The sequence below is a fragment of the Anomalospiza imberbis genome, chromosome 3 (genome assembly GCF_031753505.1).
Source record: "Anomalospiza imberbis isolate Cuckoo-Finch-1a 21T00152 chromosome 3, ASM3175350v1, whole genome shotgun sequence".
NCBI classification, from domain to species: Eukaryota; Metazoa; Chordata; class Aves; order Passeriformes; family Viduidae; genus Anomalospiza; species Anomalospiza imberbis.
Genome location: NC_089683.1, coordinates 113,276,938 through 113,295,034, shown reverse-complemented (window position 1 = coordinate 113,295,034; position 18,097 = coordinate 113,276,938). Strand labels below are relative to the sequence as shown.

Sequence of the window (18,097 nt, the reverse complement as noted above, 5' to 3'; positions counted from 1 at the left end):
TTTGGTTTTAATTTATCACATTTGTAATATCCAAATGTTGCACATTTTTATACCCATAAGAAGATGGAATTTCTTTAAGGCATTTTTATTTCTATTTGTATACATTTATCTGAAAAAAAATGACTGTTAATAGGAAATGTTGTACAACTGCCTAGTCAGGTATTCTGGATCTTTCTGTCTTGTTCTGGTTCTCCACTCTACAGCAAGGCATGCCATCTTGGACAAACCCAAAACCAGCAGAATAGTTACAATCTGAAAAGCTTTTGGCTCAAATTGTGTTTATCACAGGGCTAGGAAATTAACTGCATGCAAAAGCTAATAATTTATTCCCATGAAAGTTCCATAGTTTGAAAACTAGGGAAAGGATGAAAGGACTCATTCTGTTTCTCTGCAGTTGCTCTTATGGTAGAAATGAAATGTGGTATAGAGAAACTTTCAATGATCTGAGCAAAGGTTTGGGTTTACTTTATGTACATGAGTTTGCACTTCCCAGCAATGTACAGGATTAGTCATATTGCTAAACATACATTTTTAAAGTTTCATCCCCCTACCTACTACAAGAGAAAAATGTTTCTGTTTTGCTTTTACATTGGTATTTCTGTTTTGTGATCTTTTGAGCTGTTTCAGAAGTAACTAAAACCTGTGAATAGAAAGTTGCAGCTATAACATCTAACAAAGGAAAAACTCAGTTTATAACTTTTAGTAGTAATTGTTGTGAGGACCTGGAATATTCTATTAATTATTTCTTCAAGGGTCAGGTAATGCATAAATTTGGCAAATTGATGAGCTTATTTAAGAAAAACATTTACCTGTGAATGCTCATTTATAGTGTAACATCATGGACTACACACAATTGCACCTAATTGAGATAGTTCACAATATGCCATGTCTGATGATGGTAAAGGAGTCCTTTCAGAAGCTGGTTGCTAAAAATACTTGCTTTATTCCCAAAAAAAAAAAATTTAACTTTTTTTTTTTCACAAGCATGAAATATAAATTTATCCTCAATACGGATGTTTTGTAATGGAGTCTAGAAAATATAATACATTTGCTTTCTGCATTATCTTGGCTCCTTAGATTAGTTCAGATACCAAAAAAAACCTGCAAAGCCCATCTAAGAAGAGGGAATTTTCGTAGTGGTAAATGTGCCAGAAAGGAGGAAAAATGATGCTGTCAGTGTCATCTGCATGCTCCTTTTTTTGCTCTTCCTGCTCTCTGCTGCGTCTGGGAAGAGCAAAATGGGAGGAGAAATGATGAAATGTTACTACAGCTTTTGAAAAGTGGCCCAGGCTGCACGCCACAGACTAAACTTTGTGGCACTGAAATGAGACAAATTCCCTTCATGTGAGGAAACCTTCCTGCGACAGGTCTGGAACAGCAGCTGCTTGCTGCTGAGAATGCATCCCCTTCAGGAAGGATGTAGGCACCTTCCTGAGCATCTTTCCACTGCAGATTGTGCGTGGAGCAACTCTGCTTGACAGAAGCTCAGATTTAACCCAGTATTGCTACTCAGGCAGGCCCTTGGCTCACTCTACATGTGAATATACTGTTTTATTTAAAATGGAATGTTTAAGATGTCACAATCTCATAGACAGAGGTTTTTTGTTTTTTTTTTTAGACTCAAACCCCATCAATTGACCACTTAAAAATAAGTGTCAGTGGTGGTAAGAGAAACAGTTGGAACTACTTAGTCCCTCACCCAAGGTGATGGCATCTCTGAAAACACAGTTAGAAAGTGTGCCATTCCTGCCAAAATGCTGGAGAGATGAAGGAGGAGGGAACAAAACAACAGTCAGAGAAGAGGGAGTGGGTGTTCAGATGGGTGGGTGTTCCACTCTCAGGCAGGATTTAACCCATCATACCTCACCTCTGTTTTGTTCCATGAGTTCTTAGGGGACATATCTAAGCAGAAATTTCAGTGATAAAGCTGCCAAGGTGAGATGGGAGCTGTCCAGCCCCTCTGTTCAGAGCAGAGCCACGTTGCACAGGTTGTCTAAGTCATCCTCTACAAAGATGAAGGCTCCATAACCACTGTGGGAAACCTGTCACAGTGCTCATTCAGCCTCACAATACAAATATTTTCCTGAACTTTAAATGATATTTCATATAGTTCTGTTTGTGCCTATTGCCTCTTGTTCTGTCACTGGGCACCACTAAGAAAAATCTGTTTTTACCTCACATACATCAGTTACTTCAAAACTGATGGGATTGATGGGTCCCCACTGAGCCTGCTCTTCTCCTGGCTGAGCAGCCCCTGCTTCCTCACCCTCTCCTCATGGGAGAGAGCCCTCAATGGCCTTTGTGGCCCTTTGCTGGGTAAGCACAGGTTTATTCCTGTGTTCTCATGTTGTTCTTGCACTGGGGAGCCCAGCATGTGGGGGCAGTGCTCCAGATGCATCTCAGCAGTGCTGAGTAGACTGGAAGGATCACATCTCTCAACCATTCTGCAACATTTTACCACCATCTCTCTCATCCCTCAACCGTCCTGCAACATTTTACCACCAACAACCAGAGTTGGGCTTTTTTTTTTGCCACAAGAGCACGTTGCTGACCCACGTGCAACTTGCTGATAATTAGAGTGCCCAGATCCCTCTCTGCCAAGCTGCCTCCCAGCTGGTCAAGCCCTAGCTTGTCCTGGTGTGAGGGTTTGTTCCTCCCCAGGTGCAGGATTTGGCATTTTTAGGAGGTTCTTGTCTGTGCACTTCTCCAGCATGTCAGCATCCCTCTGGATGGCAGCAAGGCATCTGGTTGATCAACCAACCACTCCTCCCAGCTTTGTTTCATCTGCAATTTGCATAAATGTGCCCAAATTTCCTTGCTGCATTTGAGCTGATGCTTTCTATGCATTTCCCATAGTAACCCCAGAGTATGAAGATCCGACATGCATTGTTCCTGGGCTTTACAGTACAAGTGTCTTAAATTTCCAAAACAGGAAGTGTGGAGGAAATAATGAAAGAAATGGTTTCATAGAAAGTGTTATAATACATTTCACTGTGCAAGATACTTCTTTAATTTTTGTGATAACAGCTAACTATTACTCCTGTGACATTCAGTGTATTATTATAGGTGAATATGTGGAAAGTAAAATGAAGATTTTTTTTTTTAGAGTTCTCTCATAATAAACACCATGTGAGGCAGATTGTTTTCTTTCCTAGTCCAAGAGTGTCCTCTGTGTGTCTTCTAGGGAAGGAGGTGAAATTTAGGGAATGCACCCTTACAGAAAAAGAACTGAGTCAGCTGAATGTAAGGCTATAGTTTTAAAAGTGTAGTCAGGAACAGCAACTAAAAAAGTTGCAAATCTCAGTAGTCCAGTGAGTATGAAGTGCCTCTAGACCCTAAGCCTTCATGGTGGCAGAGGTGGGAACTTTCAGTGTGCTGCAGTGTCCTGCCTGCTGGAAGATAAACACAGCAGGACAAGCTTAGACCCCAAGATGCTGTCAGGTTAATCATTTTTTGCTTTTGACGTGGTCTGACACTTAGAGATTCGGGACACCAATACTCTTTAGATGTGACAGACAGGAGTGTTACACTGATTAATGTAAAGCTTTTTCCTACAAGCGGTATCATAAAGAGACTGTGCTAAAAGGACAGTTAATGGCTGCTCTTACAAATGGATGCATGTCCAGTGAGAAAATTCATCATGAACATAGTAACCATATCTAACAGCAGGTTATGTAGTGAAAGGTGTCCTCCCAGGGAAGTCATCTTCTTTTTTTTTTTTTTTTTTTTTATTAATAAGAAGAGGGTTGAAAATTACTCTGGCAGAGCAAAACAAATCTATAAGAGATTATCTGCTTTCGACAAGTTTGCATTGGTTTTCACTCGGGCAGTCTTTCAATGCAGCCATATTAGTGAATGTAATGGCATGTTTATGGAAACAAATACTGCTATTATGGCATGGAAAATAGCAGACATAATAACATTGTCATATTGCATTAGTACAGAAGTGTTCTGTGCCAAATTACAGGGCAGCTTCAACACTGTCTGTTACCTTAAAGCAATAATGTATTGGTGTGGTACTCGTGCTAGCTAACACTGTGTCAACACTTGCACTAAAATCCAGTTCTGAAAGGTTAGTGCTTCACCATGCAGTCTTCTCCTGGCTAGGATTTCAACATTCTCAGCCACTTTAAGTACAAAACTCTTTTTAAAAGGTTCTTTTATTTTATTTTTACTCTTTATCAAGAAAAAAAAATCAAAAGCCCTAATTTAAATGGAGAACTCCGTTAGTATTATAAACATGGCTTCACAAAAAACGTTTGATCTTTTTGATATTTGTTTTTATTACAGTTATACCTTTCAGCTAAGACTTTACCTGTCTTTTCCAGTTTAAACTCCAAGTGTGTCTTGGCTTTCGTAAATCCCCTTTCTGCACTGGGGGCTGAAACATGCATGTTTCCCGAAAAAGAAATCCTAATTATTTCACACTGAATAGTGGAAATCCCTGCCTGTTGCTGAGGATATTAGAAACAAGACACTGTAAAAATACATTAGTTTCAGTTTATGAGAGAATTCAATATTAGAGAATTTGACATGATAACAATTTGAGAAAGAACCGAATTCTCTGTTCACTGTCGTGTTTGGAGGGTGTGTTAAGTAATACTGAGGTACAATTTGAACCACAAAACTTCTAAATATTGGGTCTAAATGAGTGGCCTCACTCTGAATGAGTGGCCTTATAAACACCAGCCATCTTCACTGAAGAGCTCAGGTCAAAACAAGCACATTCTCACACGAAATGAGACAGGAGCCTTATACTTTGGGAACATGTAATAGCCCAGATGCAAGGCAGGTAACTCAGTATTGCTCACAAGCATCTGTGGATATCCTGAGGCTTGCACTGTTTAATGTTTTCAATGTGTGCATACACATGTGAAAAAAATCACTCACTATAATTATCGTGTATAAAAAATGAGAGCCTTTATTGTTTTCTCTTGTATTTGCCACTGAATTTTTATAGTCTTCTGAACTCTTGTATGGTGTTGAGAATTTGGTAGTCATTTGCCTCTCACAATGTCTTCCTTCCTCTGGATTGCAAGGCAGGGTGATACTGACTTTGTATGATCAGTGTACTATGACACAAAGGATGGATTTAAATCATTCTGCTGCATATATTTCCTTCTCATTTATTAATATGAGATATTAATAATTATTAAATGTTATGGATAGTGCACCTTTTGGACATTTTGACACCTAGCATGTAAGATCTATCTTAATGCTACTTCTGTGAGAAGGATATATACAAAATAAAAAGCTTAATTAATCCAGTGGCCAAAAGCTGAACTAACCATAATGTCTACTCTCAGTAGTACTTTCCAAAATAATATTACATATTCCTGGCTAAGACTTTGTAGCTCCTAGCTACCAATAAACACATAACTTGCTATTAAGAAAAGGGCTAGGACATTCCTCAAGTGTATTTTAAAACACATTTGATTTTCATCTCCAGTAGCTGAGAATAGAAAATATTTGTCCCTGATAACATACCAGTCTAAATACTTCATATGATTATTTTGCCACTGAGACCCACTTTACACATGAGAAATAAATATAGCTGTGCACAAAATTACAGTGCAGGGCAAGATGGTGGAATGAGCTAATTGAAGAAATCTCAATTTGCCCAGCTTATATTTTCTGATATCTCACTACAATGAACATCTGGAATTTCTGATGGCAAATAGCAGTGGCTTAATTTGTATGAAATTCAAAGGAAGTAGGACTTACACACGTCTTGAAAATGCAGAGAAGTTGAGGTGTTTAGGAGAATTAGAAAAGCTGTAAAAAGTGCAAGGAAAGTGCTGCCTGTGGCTGTCAACCAAGATTACTTCTTTTTTGTTGTTTTTATTGGAAACCTAATCAGGATAGATTTCACCTTGAACTGTTAGGCCCCTGTGATATTATATGGCAGCACATGGTGCTTCAGGAACAGCTATAGAGCTGGATGCAGAGATGACAACATTTTTTCAAGCTTTTATTGTCCCAACTCTGTTAGGTTTTTTTTTTTCTCCACTCTTTTATGTGGCTCTTGCAGTATGTAAATTTGGAAGTATGTAAATTTTAGCTTTTTGCTAAGATATATCAGTCTATTAGTTATGTAACTGAGCAGGCATGGTTTTCTTGACAGTTTGAAAACAAGTTTAGGAACTTTTTTCTTGCTTACATTCAAATTCTGGAGTGGTCAGTTAAGTTAGGTGAGCTATCCATTCCTAAAATAGTTCAGGAGTTTCCATTTTCTTAAATCTGTTGCAAGCTATACCTTTAAAAATGAAAATAATAGCAAGTTGTTTGGCAGTCACTGTAGAAATTCTTTTATGCAAGAATATTTCTAGCAAAAAGTAGCAAGTATAGTATTAAGTGGGATACTTGATGCAGAAAAAGCCAAATAAGAACTTTCAAGGTAGCCAAAATACATTGGTATTGTTGTACTTGTAGCTCAGACAGAAGCAATTATGCAACATTTCTGGCCTACTCAGAGATATTTTTTTATTTCACAATATTAAAAATGGAACATAGTGTCAGAAAATTGCAAGCCTCTCTCTTCCTCTGGAGGAATCAAGGGAGTAATTAAGTGGGATTTTGGTATGTCAATAATATCTTTCTCTTATTATTGGCATAATAATTTTGTAAATCAAATCCTAGACGTGTTTCCAGTGTCATAAAGGTGAAAATAATTAAGGGTTAATTAAATATATTCTCATGGAACTAAAATTGTTCTGTTGGGTATCATTACATTCCTTTCTCTAGAACTTTCAATTATTGCGATTTAATGGCATATTCTGTACAGTTCAGACCTGAAATGTGTGTAGCCAAAAGCTCTTCACAATAATAAGCATACTGGTCGAGTGCAGTCATTATTCCTTCTCCCAGATTTCTCTGAACATCCTAAAAATATCATAGATTAAAATCAATTTTATGTACCTGGTTGTTTTCTGAGCTAGATAAATCATTATACACAGCACAGCTGGAAGAGAAGTTTTAGCTCTGGAATGATGGCAGTGGTTCATCTCCAACAAACCCCCTAAAAAAGGCAAAGAGTAAGTGCTACCTTTTTTTAATAGATGCCAGCTGCAAGGGTCGCAGATGGTGAGAAAGAGGATGAAAACCTTTCCCATGCAGAGTCTTCTATAACCCATATCATGAAAATAGCTCCAAGTGTGTATGGAGAGTTTGGCAATGAGTGTCTATTTAATGTGTAAGGTATTTAAGCACAATGGCACAATGGTGCTTCAGAAAGATAAAATTATTCCGTTTTTCCGAAGGCTCTACAACAGGACTGGGGTTGCTAAGGCAACCTGTTCTTCCTCAGCATGTGCTCTGCCTTGACAGCTGCATAGGTGGGTTGCATTCAAAGGAGCTCCACACATGAGGCATTCCTGTGCTCATTGCAAAAGGAGATTTTGTCAGTCTCTTGACACAGTCTTCTCTGTGTTCATTTTAGCCAGGTCCTTCAGAAGATTTAGGCAAAGAAAACCTTTCTCTTAAAAGCGGAATAAAGAATCTGATCTAGGTAAATTGAGGTCTTTCAGAATCCAAATTAAAGGCACAGGAAAGGATGCATTATACAGACATTTTTGCAGCTTTCACAATTTTGTTCCCGTGCTGCAGAACAGACATTGCACCTGTTTTGGCCACTTTAGGCCTGCTACTCCACTTGAGCAGCAGTTAATCTAAATGAAATATCCATATTTTTCCTAACATAGACATCTGTAAGGATGCTTATTCTCTCAATGTCACCTGCAATGTTTGAGATGCTTCAATATTTCATTTTAACTGAGCCTTGTGGATCTTGTGTACTGATGCTGTGTTTGGAATTCTTCGTCGCCGTTTTCTGATCAGGTGTTTTAGGATATTATGAAAGAAGGTAACAGAGTCAGTAATAACAGTATGAAAAAAAAATACTGATGGAAGCAATGCTCCTAGGAGTGAAGGAATCTTATGAGGTTTTTAGTGTCTGGTTGTTTGATGAAGGCAACTGCAAAATGAAGTCCCAGCCTGGGGAAAACCACTCTGCATTAAAAGCAGTCAACCCAGGCTGGAAAGCTGGAAGTGTAGAAAAGAGGGCCAAGAACAGCTAAAGCTTGTGAAGCTGTTTGGTGCCCACAAACCCAATTAAAAGTTTGTGTTAAGGATGCATGTCAGTTTTGTGGTAATTCTTGAGGAATGATCATGCTGCTGAGCTTTATGTTATCACTCTCCTTTAATGAAGCCACACTTTGAATTAAAAGCAGACATATTCAGAAGCACATCATTTCACTGTAAACATCCACACACTAAAAGACGCTTAAAATGTATGATATGCAATATTCAATGTCAAAGTGCATTAATATTTACAGATACCATTTGCAAATCATCTCAAACTCAGAGTCTGCCTTACCGCATAAGGGAGTCTTCACTACAGAATGTTTTGATGTTTTAGAATTCTCTCCCTTTTAAAGACTGTGAATCTTCAGAAAACTTCTAATCAGGTCAATGGTCTGATATTTAGACAGGACAGATGCTTTCTAGCAGCAAACTGAAATTCAGTTACAATTTGAGTCTCAAATCACCAGCTGAATGACTTGATACTAATGTGTAGAAATCCAAAGTCATATAGAGGGTGATGGCATTTTTCCTCTCCTTCAAATATGAAACCCAGTCTTGAAACTGAACCCAGAAATTTTGAAATTTCTTGAAATTCCTTCTACTCTCTTTTTTTTTTTCTTTTTTTTTTCCTCTTTATTCCATCTTCTGGTTCACCAAAACATGTTAGCTTGGCCTTAGGTTGATTGTGGTCATGAATTTTCCTCTGATCCAGTAGCAAAGGTGGCTCCTCAGCTACATTTTGATTTAGTGCTGAGCTCCAGTCTTTCCTGTTTTATTCAGTCTTGTCTTTTATCCCTGCTAAAAGGATGGGAACACATTTTAATAGGTTTCCTTTTGTAAACCCTGGGGGGAAGTCTTCTTAGGAGGAAATATTCAAAATGATAGTATCTCTGTAATTGAAAGCACTACCAGGAATAAATGAAAAATGTTTCCAAATTAGCTGGACCAATAGTGGCATGTCAGATGAAGTTCAGATACTTTGAGAACTGAGTAGATTGAATTTCTGTACAACTGAGGACTGAACAGTTTTAAAGATCATAATTTGGGGGACATGTTGCAGAGCAAACATAATCCTATTTCCCCCTGAAATTCTACCCCAAAGCTTTTCTCTTTCTTGCCTCTGCTTGCTACCAACCTGTATTGCTAGTGATATTTAATTTGAGCTACTTAAAGCAGCTTTACTGGGATGACAAGCAACTTCAAAGAAAGCTTGTGTGACTCCAACAAATGCACAGGGCCAAGAGATGATATTTTCTCTGAAGATTAACCTTTTCCTGTGTATGATACTGTATTCCAGACAACAGGGAAAAGCTGATTCATAAATCTATAACAACAATGCAGTGTATTGCAGTTTCAGATATGTAGGAAAGATATTTCTTTTGCTTCTACACTGCGTAATTTTTTTAACTAGTTGATCAGAAGATAAATAAGCTGTCTAAGGAATTGCTTCAACTTGTTTCTCAGCCCAGTTTTCTAGGAAGAATGAAGTCTGGGTTAAGGTTGTGTTGTACAAAATATTATTGCATTTAAGTAATTCGAAAAATGCCAGTTTTGAACGTCAAAATTAAAGGGTCTTTACATTTAGAGCAAGAACATCTTCTGAAGCAGAAACATTAAATTTTTCTAGCACCCTTATAATGTAACCCTACATAGAAGGTCTTTAAGAGTAGGAATTCATTTTTTTAATTAATTTTTACAGTTTCTATTAACATTTTGTCCCATGCACCTTCCAAAATGAGGGTGTTGGTGGACATGTGATGGCAAAGGTATTTTTAAATCACATTGTGTAATTCATCCTCACCAGCACAACTGTAGTGGCTTGTGGGGGGACAAGTTTGGAGCAAATTTCAGACCTATAAACTTCTTAGGCCTTAGCTCTGAATCCTATGCCAAGTTCTTGGGGAGCTACATCTTCAGCTTGATATGCCAGAATTAATTAGTATGGAGAGGGCATGCTGAGAACAGAGGCTAATATTGCTCAGTTTGTGCCATACTAGGATATTGATGTGTAAATATTGGTGGAGTTGTGTGTTGTGTAAACAGCTTTTAAAACTGGAAAGCTTAAGCAGGAAGGAGTAAGAATGTGGAAGGCTGTAGGGAATCATAGCTTGGCATATAGGTGTTGGCAGTTGTACAGCCTTAGCTGATAAATTTTGGGCAGTTCTGAGTAGTTTGAAGGAAAGTTCTAAGTGATCTTAAGTATTAAGGGTGTAAAGCCTTCCCATTTCTAAGAATAATAGAAAGTGTGGGGAAGGAATGCCACAGGATAACTCTAGACAAGCTCTTGTTCATGTTTAGGTTTATTTAAACTGAAATATGGACACCATTGAGAAACACCTATGCACTGGTAAATCCTATTCCCTCATGTGAATATTATGAAATTAATTCTAATATGTATGTTTATGGGAGTAAAAATGTGAAAACTTACAGAATTATAAAAGTGGTCTCATAGGAGGACATAAGCTTCTAGATTAATATATTCTCAGAGATAATTAAAACTATTCCTTCATACCACTGTTAAGTGATTCTGATTATTTTTTTTTCAATCACTCTATTAGAATATAGCTGTTTGGTTTGGTTTGGTTTTGGGTTTTTTTTTTTTTTTTTTTAATCAAAAAGAGAGGGGCCCAATAACCATGGGCCAGTAACAACATTTAGAAAATTTTTTTTCTGACTTCTGACTTAAGATGTCTTCCTAGTGTGAAATTCTTATCTGAGTTTCTGGGATTGTTGACAGTGTGAACAATTAGTCTATTTCCTTTTTCCTGCTTCAGGATGAAAAAGCTATAAATCCAAAGGTGATGTTAAATTGGAGCTGCACATTGCATGTGTTCAGTTGTGTGAAAATCCAGGCATTTCATCCGGTTGACTCGTTTGGCTGGGAATAGCCTTCATCTCTGTGGGCAAGTCAGATTGATAAAAGGAGTAACACACAGCCCAGAAGTCCCTGAAGGCCTTTAGGATTTAAGCTTCTCCTGCTTTTTAACCCTAACATCCTTTGCTATTCCGTGGGAGCGTGTGGTTTGGCTCCTTGAGCTGGCGGGTGGCGGCGAGCCCGGGGCTGTATCGACTTGCCAAGGCACAAAGGAGAGCCATGGTAACCCACTCCAGTGGGGCTGCAGAAGTCACTGCACATTGCCTGTGCTTTTAGTACCCTAAATCCTGTCCAAAAATCCTACATCTCTTTAAGTTTTATATATGTGTCTTTTAACTTTTGGGGAAAGTAACATGAAATAATAATTAGGCTTCATATACTGCTCTGCCACCAAGAGCAACAAAAATGTCTAATGATCATGAAGAATAAATGGTCCTGTCCTAGCTGACTCTTTTTTCTTTTTTCTTTTTTTTTTTTTTTTTTGCCAAGGCTTAGCTATTTAATATATGTAAATTATTTAACCTACACTTGTCCTTAAAATATGATTGTGTCATCATTTATGTTCACTTTAAATCAGCTTTTAAAAGGAAGAGATTTGAAGATTTGCAATGCCATTTATTTCTACTGCCATCTGTGCTCCAAAACTTCTATTTATTAGTATATTTATTCCATTTAGATATAATGTGATTTATCTCTTGCCTGATCTTAGTAAACATTTAGGTTGTAATTCTGTAGTTATTTATGACTGGACTTGAGGCTGTTTTCAAGCACTTTAAAACCTTTATTATTTTTTTCCTCTTGGAGTGACATAAAAAGGCCTTCAGTCAAAATCCAGTATATCTCAAGAAAGCCAGAGTAATTACCTTAAGATAGAATGCAATAGCACTGCCAGAACAGGAAATGTCCCCTCTGCCCGTGGCCTCCAGGACAGCAAAACAATTCAAGGACAGTGTGGATTCAAAAAGGAGATTTAAATTTTTTTTCTGGCTCTGACTTTGTTAACCTGGGCCATTACTGGGATTCTCAGGTGTGCTCCTGCTCACCACCCACAATGGCTCTTCTGCCTGCACAGGCAGGATGAGTCTGGAACTCATTCCTGTAAGATGTGAGTGGGACAGGAATAAATAAACTCTTCATATGATCTATTGTTTTGTTGGATTCAGAAAGTGATACCCAGCAGATTGTAGAAAGGAAAAGGAAATTTTAAAGGAAAATGTGTCAGACATGTAGAGGATATGTAAGCATTAACATAACATGAACACCTTTGTTCACTCCAAACTAGCAGCAATAATTCATACCTTTTTGAGAAAAATATCAAGTATATAATGATATTTGAGGTCTGAGCTCATTAGTGATAGATACACTTGAAAATGGTGATAATAACAAAATATTTATTCATCTTCGTTGCCTATTTTTATGTGCACTTTTTCTCTGAAGGTTTTAGAGCATCCCAAATGGATATGTTTCTGTAGCATGATGTCTGTTCATATTAATGTTTGAGAGAGAGATCAATGAATTTATTTATGAGAACATATTTATCAATTCTGCAGATGGCAAAATAAGCAAGCAAAGATATTGTGGCTATGATGATTAAGCATCACCTCTGAAAACTCTTTCCTTTCAGTGCTGATATTTGCCCTGTGTTTATACTGGGGTTTGTCAATTGTAAAGATCACACTGGAAGCAATTTCTTTGCTGATTTTAAAAGGAGGAAATAATTTTTTCTACCTGAGTGTCAGTTTGCCATGAGTAAATTAAAATGCTCCAGAATGGAGACTGGCAAATATTGCCAATAGTAACCAAATGCTGTGCTATGATATCAGTATTCCTGGCACGGCTATGTTTGTTGGTTTTGTGATTCTTTTTTGTGGGTTTTTTTTTTTTAATTCACATCTTTGACACAGGAAGTTGATGTTCCATTTTGTGCTTTTAAATTGGGAGAGAAGAATTTAGTGATCAATCGGATGTAGTAAAAAGTCTTCCTGATATTATGTTTTCTTCATTTTTATCTTTTCTCAAATACTTCCAATTCTCCTTTTCCTTTTGGCATCCTTCAGTGACTTTGTTTAGGGGCTAAATTCCGCCATGATGGAATTTTTGGATAAAACTGTGTTAAATTCATTGGAAGCAAGCTGGATTTCTAAGAGGCAGCTCTCTGTGTGGACAGCCACAACTTCTGTGTGTGCTAAGGAGACCCAGGCCCCCATGGCTCTGCAATGCTCCTTTTCCTGTGCTGAATGTGCAGAGCCTGTGCCTGGCTGGGGATCTGCCGTGGAGCTGTATAAACCATGCTGTGCCATAGGGCCATTATTAAATTTACTGCACGCTCCTGTGCTTCCTGGCAGCGCAGCCTCGTCTGCTGAGATGCCATTGAAATCAGCTCCTCAGGCAAAACATCCATTAAACTTTCTTCTTGAAAGGAAAAAAAAAATCTTCTGCTAATTTGCTGCAATTTATGTTTGCTTTGTGATTCTGCAGCCGAGCCTGTCGATGAAACTGTGCTAATCATTAGGAAGCTGGTGCCTGCATGCATTCAGACATCCTGCAACTACCACTCCTTAACTAAAACAATATTCTACAAGGCTTTGCTTTTATTTTTCTAGCATGGTTAGAGCCCTATGGCATATGATTTTGCAATTTTTTTTTTTTTTGGCACCTTAAAAATCCTTGAGTGTTTTGTTTGCTGAAATAACTGTGCTTACAGTACTGTACTTTTTCCTTTTATATAGTGTAGTTTAATGATAGAAAATGGGTGTCTCACAGATAAAATTACATGCTGCATGCTATTGTGTCCTGTGTCTAAGGCTTAAGCCCTGTAATCTTTTAAAAATTGATCATTAGTTGCTTATCTTCCATAATGTTACTGTTGACTAAAAATTTTGAAAACACTTAAATTATAAGGAAAAAAAAAATAATAGGAGATGGTGGGTAGCACTTTGTGGGAAAACCATTAGAAATAGAGAGTGGGCAGGAGAAGCATTTCTTATAAAAGGTTTCAAGATCCAAGAAATCTAAGATGAAAGAAGAACAATTTAAACGTGTTAACATACTGGATCGATTTTTGGGTTTTTTTGGGGGCTTTTTTGTTTTTTTGGTTTGGGTTTTTTTTTTTGCTTTTGGAGACATATGGAGGTCTGTGCACCCTCTGTGAACCTGATCATCTCAAGCAAAAAGCTGAAATTCAGATTTTAAGTAAGTGGTTTCCTTTCCATTGGACTCTTCTTCATGCTTGAAATCTGTGGCTGTGTTGCTCACCTGACAAGCTTAATGCTACAAAATTAATCCAAAACTACTCTAATTTCCATTCTGGAGAAAGTGAACAACTCAAGAGAGCAGTGCTTTCTATTGATATTTTAGGATCAGTTTGAAAATAGGTAAATCTCCACCTCAGTCTTGCAAGGAATGGGTTTACACCAGTCACATGCAGCAGATTGTTCAAACAGACAGAATTTTCAGGTGATTTGATTGCTCAAATTTATATCAGTGTCTAGGATTTGGGCTGGTGTTTGAGATTGCAACAAGGTGAGCTATCATGTGTGTGTAAGAGTTTGTGTAACTCATACCCTGCTCTTTCCCTATTTGTTTCTAAATCCTAGAAAGAGGCTGAGAGTAATTTGTGCTGTCTCAGCCAATGAAATTTTACCTAAAAAATTTGCAATTCTCTTAGTTTACTAAGCCAGTTCAGACTCTCTCATGACATGCTCTATTTTATGTTATACTGCTGTGGTTTTTGTTTGTTTGTTTGTTTGTTTGTTTGTTTTTTTCTCATTTTGATCTTAATGTCATGATTAGATCAGAGGTTTTTCCATGCTGGGATAAACTCATGATCCAACTCGTTCACTTTTCACTGTTTGTGAGACCAGATGTTTGTGGTGAGTGCTAGAAATGTGCTGAATGATTCAGCTTATCATCAGGAAATATTGACATTTAAGCCCTCTTTTTCCTCTTTATTCCTGGGCAAACTTTTGTTTCTTAACCAGTGAGATATCTAAAGAGAGATATGAAAGTGAAGGGTATGTAGTATCACTTATTTAATCTCACATTTTGGGGAGGGGCAGGGTGGAGGTGCACTGCTATGCTTTACAGTCTTATCAGAAAAATGCCAGACCTTCATGTTGCTTAATCCCTGTTTAAATCTTCCATTAGTCCTGGGTTTAAGTCTCTAGTATGCAAAATTTGATGCATTAGCTACAAAAGTTCGGGATATTTTAATTAAATGCCATCTCTCTTAAGCATTTTAGGATTTAGCAGTGTTGACTCTGTGCTGAAATTTCATCTTGCTCAGAATTCAGTAGCTATGATTATCAGGGTACAATTGCAGCCTTAGTGCTCTCTGGTAAGGATGGGAAAATTGCTTAGACTGAAACGATTTGCAAATTTCTGCACATCAAGGGGGTTGCCTGCCAAGATTTTGCTTTTCACATATGTGAATCTCTCACAGTGGGAGCACACACGGGCAATTGCTCTCCAAGAGATGCTTTATTCTCAGATTTGCTTTCCCTAGCTTGAGGCAGTTGCATGTCAGCTCCAGGTGCCTGTTGTGGGCAGCTCCATCTGACCATCTAGAGTGTCATTTTTAGGTAATTTTGCATCCTTGTGAAACTTGTTAAAAAGCCATTTCAGAGAGACATTCTGTGCTTTCCAGGTAGGACATCTTGCTGAGCTGGCTGAGAAGAGCATGTTTGTGTGTATCTCTAAAAGATGGATTGGAAACAACTGAAAGACTAAAACAGCAGGATGCTGGAGAGGAACAGAGATGACTCTGTATGTGTGGTGTCCCTACCTAGAGACAGGTGACTTTCAGGGAGATCAAAAGATGCTGTTGATCTCAGGCAGCCTTCTGTAAACTGAGGGGAGAATATAAATTTAAAAGTGCAGACATGTGCTCTGATGTGAGGTGACTGAAACCAGCCTTCAGCCTTTGTAATTTAAGTCTCACGACCTGTGGAGCACAGTTTGCCATGGCTGCATTCAAAAGAGAGAAAGAAAAACAGATTTTTCTTCCTTTTATCTTTCCCTTCTTCCACTGAGTTTAAAAAAAAGGAACAACGAGACAAACAGCTGAACAAACCCCCACAATCGTTATTACCTTTGTTGACTTTATTGCCATTATTTTTTGGGCCTAAATGTTAAAGGTGGAGGTGATAAATTTGAGAGTGACCTAGGGGAAAAAGGAAAAAAAAACCAAACCATTGCAGTGATGACTTCTGGAGTTTATAGTAAATATCAACCAAGACACTCACCCCAAAAAGTTATTGCCAGAAAAAGGAGACAAATTCCATATTTTAAAAGATTCCACAGAGGGCAAATTCTATAAAATAATAAATTTGCTTCCAAGTCAAATCATCATTCTGATCATACAAATACTAAAATAATGTGGCTTGCTTTTATGTTGTCTAACAGCACTAGTGCAGCACTTGTTGCTACTGTGTCTTCTGACTTAATTGCCACCATGTGCCATTTCTGCTTGGGTTTAGAATTAGAGGAAATGTGAATTTACCCATCTGAGTGGGACCTCGTAGTAAAAATTAGTACTAGAGTATTTTTTTTTTTTCAGACCATTCTGCAGAAAACATGAAGCAGGCAATGGCTCCTAAGTAGCAGATGAAGAATAAATAAAGAAGGCATTTTAGGGACTGGTATAACAAACCAGAGAACACAAAGCTGAGTTGGCTGGACATGCAAAAACCCTTTTTTATTCCAGGGACACATAGCTGATGACCTACAACAATGTCCATATTGCCTTAGGGAAAAACAGGCAGATAGAGAAAGAGGAAGTCTCTAGTGGGCAGCAGGAAAGATGGTGATGGGTGCCCCCTGTGGAGCATCCCTTCCTGGGCAGCCTGTTCCATACAGCAGGGAGTCACATCATGTTGACAACCATGCCCAGTGAGATGACACCTGTCATCAATGCCTGTCAGTCATCAATACCTGTCAGTCATCAATACCTGTCATCAACCTGCTGGTTTTTGGATGATACTGCCATTTTGACTCTGATTGAAATTGGCTTAATTAGAGGGTCAGTGTTGCACACCAATTGACTGTTCAACCCCCGTGCACACCTGGTTTTTGCGGCATTTTTCAAGTATTTGGAGGAATGTTATTTACTTACCTTGCTACCATAGATGCCATAGTGTGGAATCTCACAGGAGGGTGTGGTGGTGTCTGTCTTAAAACATTTGTGTGAAGTTCTGAAGTGTAGCTCCCCAGATCCACAATGTTCATCAGCAATCATTTTTATGAAAATGAAAAAAAGTCAAAGTTGAAATCCTTAATCTACTTTCTGTTTCCTTTAGTAGCTAGGTATGAGATATGGGAAAACAAAGCTGTGTAGGGAATGTGAGAAGACTATTGCAGACACTCAAATTACTCAAAATCACTTGTCACTCAAAGTAAGAATTTGCCATTTAGAGAAAGTATGAGTCTGAGCAAGAAATTACTGTAATTAAAGATAAACATGTCTGTGAGGTATTTCTCAGTGCAAAATTAATGAAGTTTGTTCTGAAACAACTTTGCCGTAGAAAAACAATATCAAAAACCAATGCAAACCTGCAAACACGATTATATTTGGAAACTCTTGAGGCATTCCCTTTCACTATGTGGTACAGTTTTTTCATGTTTCCTTTCAGGTTGTTAATTAGCTGCTGACTGGGCTAAGAAATTAGCACCTAATTTTGTGTTGTTTTTTTTGTTTGTTTGTTTGTTTGTTTCCAAATGGGAGTTTAAACAAAGAGTTAATCTAAACTGTCAAGCCCAGAGCCAGCAAACTTGGACAAAATTTGGAGCTCACACCACAGCTGATGTACAAACATTCTAATCTTAGATGTGTAACATCTAGCAGCAAGAACTCAATAATTCTATGCTGAGTATCTTCCATGGTACTTAATTTGTGTGTGAGAAAAATCTGCATAGGAAAAAGTAATGGACACTGCAAGTTTGATGGGTTTCTGTTTCCAAGGTACTTTGGCTCCCAAACTCTTCCACTTTGTGCTTAACTCACTCAGATGAGATTGTTTGTGACTGTAATCAAAGCAGAAATGTGCAAGTCCCAAGCCCAGTGGCATAAATGTTTTCTTTTGACCAGTTAGTTTTCAGATAACCTCAGCTGCTCTTTGGGTTACAGTCATCTGCCAAATTGGG

General features: G+C 37.9%; 1 protein-coding gene across 33 annotated transcripts in view; it reads left to right on the top strand.

Annotated features, from left to right (window-relative positions):
- Positions 1 to 18,097, top strand: part of NRXN1 (neurexin 1) — a 674,512-nt gene that overhangs the window by 340,429 nt on the left and 315,986 nt on the right. The gene's annotated exons all lie outside the window — the stretch shown is intronic.